This window comes from Poecile atricapillus, chromosome Z, assembly GCF_030490865.1.
Source record: "Poecile atricapillus isolate bPoeAtr1 chromosome Z, bPoeAtr1.hap1, whole genome shotgun sequence".
NCBI classification, from domain to species: Eukaryota; Metazoa; Chordata; class Aves; order Passeriformes; family Paridae; genus Poecile; species Poecile atricapillus.
This window is the reverse complement of record NC_081289.1, coordinates 106,717,070-106,728,119: the sequence shown is the minus strand read 5'-3', so window position 1 is coordinate 106,728,119 and position 11,050 is coordinate 106,717,070. Positions and strand designations below refer to the sequence as shown.

The window sequence follows — 11,050 nt, the reverse complement described above, 5'->3', positions numbered from 1 at the left end:
AACAAGATCAAAGTAATTGATTTCTCAGATATAATAATTTCTCACAATCTATGAAATGAGATCAGATTGTCAAATATGACGTATTCAACAAACTGTAACCCAGGAGATTTTGACAGTCGTCTACAGAATGTATCCTTTAAAGACTTCTGATAACAATGAATTCTGGAAGATACAATGAGACCTGCATGGTGGTTCACAGGATGAATTATTATTCAGCAATGTGCAGTCTATACTTTGGATCTTTTATTGGATATTAGATCATATGCATTGCAGTCTTCCAAGTAATTTGGCAAAGTAGGTATGATTATATTATCTACTAGTCTCCTCTTGTAATTCTCAAATCTTTGAGCCAATTTTGACTGAAAGGAGTCTTTGACAAGTCTTGTAAGAAGTTTTGGATGATTATACATTCACTCTCTTGCTAAAAACAGGACCAATTTCACATTAGAATTTCAACAGAGAAGCTTGAAGAATTTCAACCTCAAAGTCTAATTTCAGGTTATAAGCTTGGCATTTTGTCCAGTCAAGTTTTAAAAATACTGAAAAAAGTTATTATCCATTTCCTAAAAAAAATCTCTTGTTCTAATTACATTTCTAAAATGTAATAAAACCTGTCTTCTGGGTAGAGAGGTAAATAAAAGTGTCATTGTCAAAGAAAAGGCACATAGAAGGCAGTTAGTACACATTTTCCTTGATTTTCTCTAGTTAGCTACTCAGCTCATGGCTGAGGTTTTTATGGCACACAGAGAAACTGGCAAGAAGGAAACTCATGAACACATCAAAGATAAAAAATAAACGTTGTTAACTTTCTGTTTCCAGAATGTATTGAAAAATTAATATACACATGATGGTAAGCAGAATTTTTATTTTTAAACTATTTTTTTCACCTACATAATGTAGTTCCACTTCCTGAACAGCATTTTACATTAGAGCTTTAAAACGCTACATGTAACTAGCCCAGATTAAGAAATCTTATTTGCAAACCTGTTTCAAATAAATGTAAACCACTTAGATGCATTTTAAGCAAAATGCAGTTTGTTTTGGAAGGCTGAAACCCAATTGGCAGGCCTGTTATGTACTGCCTAGTCCTGAGATTCTTTCACAAGTCGGAGAATGTACTTGATGTAACATAGGTTTTTAGAAATGCACAAGAGTAAAAAAGTATCAAACATAAGGGATTTAATATCAGTGTTTCAAGTAAGGTTGTAATACTCGTAATTCTGCACATTCCCACAGAGGGGGACAAGAAATACACAGTCAACACTGATGTACTCAGACTTCAATATTCAAAACCTCAATTTATGAGTCAACATCATGGAAGATAAATTGCAAAAAATGGCCATTTGTACTATTTATGGTTTTCATTTGAAATAAAAACATTCTAAATATAATATATTCTTATAATAATTGAGTGATTTTAGACTTCTTGGCCTTTTAATGACCCAATGTAGTAAGAAAATACATGTTTTATTGGGTGGGTGGATGTCATGTCAGTTGTCTAGCAATGGAAGACAAAAGCCTTTTTTATGCAGTTTTACTTAAACATTTTATTGCACTTTATCAGATACAGAAATAAAATCTCTCTTAAATTATTTTATACAATTTAGTACATTACATCAGAGGCAGCAACAAAGCTGAAAATGTCTGCAAAGCAAGCAGCTTAGGCAAAATTTGTTTTCCAGATTTTGTTGCTGTTTAAACTGGTATCTAGCCTCTAAGTATTAAAGAAAAACAGCTTTAAATTATAGAAATAAATCTCAGTTTAGAGCTAAAGGCTTACATTTTAACCATCCTGAGAAATTGGTTATACATAAGCATGGTAACTGTGATTTCCACATACGAGCACTGCATCAAGCTATATTTAGCAATCTAGTACTATATATTCTTGAAAGGGAGAGTGACATCAAAAACACTAAGCATTTCAGAGTTCCAGTAATACAGACTGATTATTTCTTATTTCATATGCAGAGGTTTGTTTAACTGACAAATTGAATTTTATTTCCTAGTCAACTGTATCTTTCAATGACTGATCATCATCCAGCCCTGAAATAAATGTTACATGATTAAAGTAGTAAAGGTTAAAACATTTAAAACACATGCTGTAGACCTCAGAAATCAAGTCAAGATGTGTAAGGGTATGAATTATTAGAGGACTTATGAAATCAGCCCTGAACAAATTAATTCATCAGTTTAGCCAAAGGTCTGTCAATGAATTCAAGAGCTTTTCAGAAAATGAAACATCTGTTGCATATTTAAAGGTTCTGTCTATATGTAAATGTGTAAATGTTGTAGATTATTCTTTCCAAGGTGAGATGTGCGGTTTAAATAAATGTGTTTGGAAGTTATTTTGTAATTGCTGTAATTTCCTTGAGGATCAGAGGCAATTCATGAAGGGTTCCAGCAGCGTTTGAATTCTCAAGCCTTGGGAGTTATTGAGGCAAATTAGATCTTGAGTGAAGCTGAAAGATATATCCATAAATCTGCATCATGACATAATTGTCAAAACAACCTATTACCCCACAAGAGTTAATAGTAGCTTGCCTTTTATTTTTTTTTTAAGGAATCAAGATTACATGGCTTTTTAGGAACGAGGTGAAATTCTTTCTGGATTCTGTTTTCATTCCAAGACAACATAATAACTGAGGGTATCATTTGCTCTACAACTAAGTACTGACTAATTTCATTCTGTTTCAAAAACAATTTGAGCATCACTCAGCTAAAAGAATCAGATATTCTGTCTTTGTTGTGCAAGGATGGTAATGCTCCAAAAATTTGCATTAAGCAAAAGTTTAAGCACTTTTTTCTTTGGTATGTTTGTACAAAATTTGTGCTGTAAATGAACACCCCAGATTCTGTGGAAAACTTACTTGATTGTGATAGTTTGTACTAGTTACATAAAATTAATATGCACACAAGTGATATCAATACAGCCACACACTAATTGAGATATTTTAATCTTCCTACATTTTGCCTGAAGCATTCTGAAAAAAACATTTTTTATTCTGAAAAAAACGTTTCAGAAAAACATGAATGCAACTGAATTCAAATAATTTTCATACCATATAGATGAAATGGAACTTTAACTACCTGGTTTAGAAGGTGACTTTGCCTCAGTATCCATGGTGACAACTGCTACTCCGTTTATTTTTATGCTCCCGTAGTTGTAATAGTTGGATGATAAATATCAAAGTAAGTCTAATAACAAGACATTTTTCTTAAACCAGAATCATTCCCTTGCACCTACACGTACAAAACTAGGTCAATATATTCTTTAAGAGAAAGAAGATAAAAGACATGCACTGAGTGGCTGGTTCCTGGGAACATTTTGTTCTGCTATTTTTTTCCAGTCAATTAAACCTATGACTGCAGATCTGGAGTTTTAGCACATCCATTTTTGGTCAGTCAATGGACCTCCTTTTACATTTAGCCTAGGTAGTTGGTTCATTATACCCAAAGACTCACATGGAGAGAATCAGCCCCCAGGTTCAACCACAGCAGACAGATGAATTTGAGAAAAGGCTGGTAAACTGGCAGTAATCTTGAATGTTGTGAGAAGTCCCTGGTGGACCTGTGTAGAAAGCAGAAGCAACAGAATGCTGTACATTTTAGTATTTTTTTTCTGTCTACATTTGTTAGGTTTGGACATTATGACTTAGCTATTATGGGATGGGGTAAAGTTTGCAATTTTGTGATTTAATTATGTCTTAATTACTGATACTTCCATTTGAACAGCATTAATTACAAATTAGGAAAGGGTTTCAGTCTGGTTTTGGGCCAGGAACACACCATATGCATGTACACATATATGTACAGGCCAACAGATTGCTCTGAATAATCCCAACAGAGATATTACCCATCAAATACCTAGCAACAATTTTAAGTTACAGGTATACATTAAAAGGTATGCATGGGAACTTAATTTTCAATATAGAATATATTTCTAATAATTCATTTCAATTAAAGTAACTTTCAAGGTACTGGCTTGATAAGTCCTTCGGTGTTTGGAAATCATATAATGATATTTCTCCTATTTTACTGTCCATTTTATTTATAAGTAAATGCTTGAAAAAAATCTACCAGGAGTTTTACTGGTATTATAATCTATTGCCAGTGTCACAAAAGGTTTCATACTTTTTTAACACAAGAGTGTTCATTGGACAGGGGCTGAAAATTTGTCTAAATCAAAGATATACTTTGCAGTGTAGTTATTATCATACTGTGTTATGAAATGTGTTTAAGTTACTGACTTAATACATTTGTTATACTGAGAGCTGATTCAGCAGAAGTAATCTCTGACATACTGGTCCCAGACGTTTGTGGTTTCTGACACCACCAACAGCCTGATTCCCCTAGTAAAAGAGGTTAACTGACTTCAGAGTTTGAGAAGAATACCCTCAGGGATACAGAAAAAATATTCCTGCTTTCCACATAAAACCCCAGAATTCATATATGCTTTAGGGGAACTGACTGGTGAATTGTTTGACAAGACCCCAATTTGGCCTGTCTCTAGTTTACATCTCTAGCATATTTGTACACAGCTATAATATTCCCCTAAAAACTGCCACTTCATCAAGCTACCCTACTTTGCTAGACATATAGACAATACAAAGAGGAAACACAGGAAATAACTTTTAAAAAGCACTGGATTCCACTCACAGTATTAGAATATAATTTTTTGTGTTTAAATAGGAGTCCTATTTTCAATGGAGCTCCAGAGTTGCTTTCTAATATGCTTTTTTGTGTGTATTGCATGTATGTCTCTGCTCATTTCCTCAAAAGTATAACACATCAGGTTATGGTTCACACAATTAATGATGTAAACTGCTTAAAACAGGTCAGAAAGGAAAAAAGTTTTTATCTTTTCGAAAATCACTGTACAGTTTTTCTTTATTTTTGGATCCTCATAGTAGCCTAGCAATTTACAGCTGGCATTCACATTTCCTATATTTTCATTTGGTTAGAGATATTTTGGCTAGGCTTGACCTGATGATTGAGTCAGATACCTGTTTACAAGCGCTGTATATTACAGGTTTTATGATTTTAGTTAGGAAAGATGCATGTTCAAGTCTCCCACACCAGATCACATTTCCATCTCATTTGCTAAGGAGGCTTTAAATGAAGATTTTCTTATCTCGTGAGGATAACTTGCCATGCCATCATACTCACCCTCCCACTCCCCCATTTAGTCTTTTTTCCTTTCTTTCTGTGTGCACTGCTTTTACATCTTTCCCTTCATGCTTTGCTGTCAATCAGACCTCAAAAAATAGTGAAATTAAACCTGAGGAAGCAAGTACTTTTTATTTTCTCCTCAAGAAAAAAAGGGATTACGGGAACCAAACTCAATTGTAATTAAGCATAAAGTATTTCTATAGCTACTAGTCCTAATAGAAAGATCTGTTCCCTTTCTTATTTGTAAAGTGAAATGTGCAACATGTAATAAAAGATTCTCTGAAGAACAATTATGCTGATTTAATTTAACCAGACCCAGAGCATAACTGAGACTGGTCCATGAAACTTTCAAATGTTCACAGATTTTTCTGAAACATTCAAAACTGCTCTATACAAATACCTGCTGCAAATCCAGTGGAGCTGACAAGTCCCATTATCCAGTTCCCACTCCAGGCAATCATGAAATCTGAGTGTTGCTGACATGATCCATTTATATACAATATTTATTTAAGAACAAAAATTTACATTTTCCTCAAGTCACCCTTTAGCCAGACACTCAAAGGAAATGAATCAATACTTCATAACACTTGTGGAATCAGTCTCTCAGGTTTATTCAAGCTGAGTAACACATCATCTGGCAGACAAACTTTAAAGGACAACTTTGCAGCAGTTATAAGAATTATATTACCATGGCTTCTAAGAGTTAGTAAGATTTAGGACTAGCCAGAGTATTTTTGAAGAATGAGTTAACAATACAAGGAATATTTGACTCACTGAGTTAAACTCTTAAGGTGTTATCTATTTTTAATGGGTTGTGTACATGTTGAAGAGTGCAACATTTCCAAACATCCTTAGTTAGCCTTTTCAGGCTTTTATTTTACAATTGAAGATACAAAAGAGAGGAACTACTTGAGTATCTTTAAGTTATTAAGAATAATCAGATATTACATTAAGATGAGAAATATGCATACAGGTAGGTCAGAAATGGCGCCATATCTTATGGCACTGGGCAACAGGAAAACTGGATTCTATCTAGGCAATCTGCCTGGTGTGTACAGCTCTTAATTTTTAAATAATAGCACAAGCAGTTAGCCAGAACTCAGTTTGACCTACACAATTCCTCCAACACTCACAGAATGACCAAGGGTGGAAGGACCCAGAGACTATCTAGCCCAACTATGCCTACTCCAAGTATAGCCACCTTAAGCAGGTTGCTCAGGCCTGCCTCCAGATGAGTTTTGACTCTCTTCAAGGACACGGATTCTAACTCTCTCAGCAAACTGTGGCAGTGTTTGGCCACTCCCACAGCTGAAAAGCTTTTCCTTATCTTCAAATGGAATTTCCTGTTTCAGTTTGCACCTGTTGCCTCTTGCCCTGGGGACCATTGAGCATCGTATGGACCCATCCTTTTAATACCCTCTCATCAAGTGTTCGTGCACAGACAAGATCTCCCAAGACATTTCTCAAGGCTACACAATTCCACCTGTAATCTCTTGAACTTCATGGTCTTGGATTTTCTCCACTATCTTCATGTCTTTCTTCCTGTGGGGAGCCATGAACTGTACACAGCACCTCATATGGGGTCTAACCTGCAGAAGGCACACCACCCTTGTGCTGCTGAACAATGCTCCTCCTAACATAGCCCAAGACACTGCTGGCCTTTCATGCTGCTGGATGCACTTCCGGTTCATGGACAATTTCATGTCCACCAGGACACTTAAGCCCCTCTCTGCAAAGTTGCTTTCCAACTAGTCAACCTCCAGTCTGTATATAGTGCTCTACAGGGTAATTTGGTGGTGTGGTGTGGTGGTGGTGTGGGACTTTATGAGATTACTACCTACACATTTTGCAGCATGTCACTGCCCCTCTTGCATGGGACCACAAGTATTTGGTTTGTTAACCACTTCTCCTGACTGAGTATCATCTCAAAGCTTGCTGAGGATGTACTCTGTCCCACCATCCAAGTCATTAATTAATGGCCAGTTCTAGTCTCAGTATTAGACTCCAAAATAATCCACTAATAATGGGGCTGCATCTGGACTTTGTGTTGCTGATAACACTCCTTTAAATCCAGAAGATCAGCCTGTTTTCAATCACCTCACTGCTCATTTACCTAGTCCATTTTGCATCAGCCTGTATACTGAGGATGTCAGGGGAGAAAACAGTGAAGGCATTGCTGAAATCAAGATAAACAACATATACTGCTTTCCTCTAATCCCTAATCCAGTGAATTCCTGAAGTCTTGGGTCATGATCCTGCTACTTGATTTGCTTTGTTCCCTTCTCTCAAGATCCTGGACTCCAACATCCCATGGTCTCTACAGACCAGGCAGAGCTCCACATATCCTTGCTGCTGTGTGACATAAAAGTCAAATCTGCTCCCTGCTGTCCTGACCCGTCCTTTCTAAATCCTGCCCACATCTGCCCACTGTGACATTCAGCTGTGTGAGCTATCCTTCCACATTTTTGTGACCCCAAGGAGGCTGTGGCCCTGCAGCTGCACACCAGGACTCTAATGCCTTTTCTTTGTCCTGTATGGATGTGATTCAGAGCACCCAGTCAGGCTCATTTTAATGAAGAACTCGGAGAGCTTCTTGAATACTGTTCATAGGTAATGTTTAAAACACTGTGGCAAATAAACTGAAGAGACAAAAGGCTCTACAAAATGTTAATTTGGTGAATATCACATTGTTAAGTTCCTCTTCGTAGCACTTTTAATGTTGTCATGCTTAATTAATACCAATTAATTGAACCACCTTTTCTTTTCCCTAATATAGAATTAAACAACCAACATTTGTAAGAGTTCTAGGTGCCTGTACTTTCTGTGGGTTTTGGTTAATCTTTCAAATCAGTCTTGCTTTGTTTTCAGACATACTGATGTGGAGAATGCTGTAAATGTAAGTAAGCTGCCCTTTCTAGATGCACATCAGTTAATTTGTCTCCTCACTCTATCAAAGAAAAGTGAACAGGAAGGCCACAGTGTTACATGTGAAATGCTTTCAGGGATGTAGCACATATTTAAAAAGTGCTTATCCCCATTATGGTATTCACTTTGGTTGTTATCTAAGCCTAACACTTCTCTTATGAAAGCTAAACTAAGTCAGATATGACCAAGTTCAAATTTTAATATGGAGTCTTGATAAATTCAACTTTCCAGTAATGGCAACAGCTTTTCAAAATTAAATCTTTTACAAATCTTTTCCTGAAGAAATATGAGGTGAGACATTTTTGACATCCTAGAAAATGACTTCTAACTTCTGTTAGAAAGACTCCTTAAAGGACTTACATATTCCAAAAACTTTTAAAGATACATGGCAGAGCTAAATACTCTCTGGCCATGGGAAACATTTTCATTATGGGCCCAGTCCAAAGAGGGTATTACATGAAAGAAATCCTGATCTCAGTGGGACAGGTTGTTTTCTAGCTTCTTCTTCGAAGTGAACATACAGAAACTGCTTGTAGCTCACAAGAGAAACTTTAAAGGCAAAAAGAAAACTACCTGTTGACACACAGTCAACCAACTGTTGCTGCTAAGGGTGCTTTCCTCCCTTTGTTCTCCCTCCTGAATGGAAAAGCTCCAAGAGTGTCCCTAATTGTAATGGACACTCATCCTAATGACTTCATCAGGATTTTCAGGTGAAATTCTGTTTCCAGCTAAGACACTGAAGTCTTATCACTGACATAAAAGCACAATGGGTACTTGAACTTTTTTGCAGATTTTTTCTGCCTTTTTTGTCAGAGAAACTGAAGTGCTTAAGAAAGAATTTTATGTTTCTTATTTTTTCTATTGTGAAGTCATAATATCAAATTTGTCACTGTAAAATAGCAGCTCAACCCTGCATCAGGGTCCTTATTAAACACAAACACTTCTATGCACCTTCAAATGCAACCTTGTAGAACAAACACACATTTATCTTCAAACATGATACATTTTAAAAGCTTTCTTAGAATCAGAACCTATATACTTGCTCCTTCTTCAAAGATGCTCTCAGGACCAAGATCCATTAGGTACTTGAGGTCATGTACAGTTTACATGTGTTTCTTCAGTGAGAATTTTAAAATTTGGAATGCTACTCCTTTCAGTTCTGAGATATTTTTGTGGTTGGCATAGTTGTTTTCATGTTCCTTTGGAAGGAATGCACGACCACATGCACATTTTAAAAATAACATAACATTGGTACTATATTATGTTCTATTGCTGAACAAACTCCTGCAAATTTGTTGCTCTGGTGCTCAATATTCATGTAGTTCATAGTTGCCGCAACTGTGTTAGTCCTTTCATGCTTGCTATTTTTCTGTTAGTCTAATTTAATTAGCTAAGCAACCACCTATCTCTCATTAACCTCTTCTAGAACAAAATTCTGGCTAATAGCAGACAACTTTAAGAAGCAACTTAATGCTGCCCTAGGCTGCACAACTCTGTATTACTCTTAAAGCAGACAGGTAGCCTTTTGAATGTTTGCTGCAAGCAGAAACAGCATGAAGACCTGTATTACTGCCTTGCTTTGCTTCTGAAAGTACTATAGGATGCAGAATTTTGGTTAGTTAGTCTAACTATCCATCTTCATTGTACAGAATTTTGTGGCATATGCCAAAAGAATCCAGATTTTTTAACTGCTAATGCTCCATCCCTCCTAAAAATTCACCAAAATTATAGAAGTTGAAAGATAATTAAAAGGAACTGAGAAATCATCCCAAATTTGTTGTCTTTTGCATTAAAAATCAAAGCTGATATAAAAACAGATCTTCCATGGTCCTTAAACATAGGCATTTAACTTTCAGAAGTGAAATCAGTATAGCATGATATAATTATATAATGCGAAGGCATTTTGTCGAAGTAATAGCAGGAATCTGGGAAAGCTATATCTTCATGTAACACTCCACTGCATTGCTACTGAGATATGAGTCAATCTGGATAGATTTCTTGGTGGGGCCAAATTTTTTTTCAGCAAGACCAGAATAATTGATACTGGCTGCTTTAGTAATCTGGAAAATGTTACTGTGTCCGGTTCAGCTCTCCTGAAAGCAGAGCAGTTTCCACGGATGGAGGTAGAATGGCTGAAAAGAAATGTGCCTCTCTTTTTTTTCCTCTTCCCAAATGTCGGACCTTTGGCTCTCAGCACCCATCACCTCCGTGCACTGGCTGCTCTGTACTGCGCCAGCTGTGCCTTCCATTGCACCAGCTCTTTGCCCTGCTTCCTCACCTCTCCAATTTTTTTTTTCACAGAGAATAACTTCAGATCTCTTTCCCCCTGCTGCCCAGAATCACAGAACAGGTAAGGTTAGAGAGGACCACAGGGGGTCATCTGGTCCAACTTCCCTGTTCAAGCAGAGTCATCCTTGAGCACATTCCACAGGATTGTGTCCAGTCAGTTCTTGAGTATCTGCAGTGAAGGAGACCCCACAACCTCTCTAAATAATCTGTGCATGGCCACCATCAGTTTGTGGCCATTACCTCTTGTCCTATTGCCTAGCAGCACTGAGATGAGCCTGGCTCCATCCTCTGACACCCTCCCTTATTATATTATTATATAGACATATTTATACACATGAATATGGTCCCCTCTTAGTCATCTCTTGTCGACATTGAACAGGCCCAGCTCCCTCAGCCTGTCTTCACAAGAGAAATTCTCCCAAGGCCCTAATCATCGCCCTAGCCCTGTGCTGGACCCAACCCAGGAGCTCCAAGCCTCTCTTCTCCTGAAGAGCCCAAAACCTGACACAACATTACCGGGCAGAACGGGCCCAGGCATGCCGCATAGCTGCCGCCACAGACCGTGCCCCTCCGCCAGGAAACCTCGCGATATTTCCCGCCTGCCCGCCGGCGCCTGTAAGCACGGAGCACCATGGCAACGCACTTCTCGCGATACCTAGGCGGCCTC

At 37.3% G+C, this 11,050-nt stretch overlaps 1 long non-coding RNA gene across 1 annotated transcript; it reads right to left on the bottom strand.

The window, feature by feature from the left end:
- Positions 1 to 1,734: 1,734 nt before the first annotated feature.
- LOC131573107 (uncharacterized) lies at positions 1,735 to 10,958 on the bottom strand. Its single transcript, XR_009276130.1, has 3 exons — positions 10,900 to 10,958; positions 3,463 to 3,568; positions 1,735 to 2,459 (listed from the first exon to the last, which is right to left on the bottom strand). It is a non-coding gene; the product is annotated as an uncharacterized LOC131573107 (long non-coding RNA).
- Positions 10,959 to 11,050: the final 92 nt, after the last annotated feature.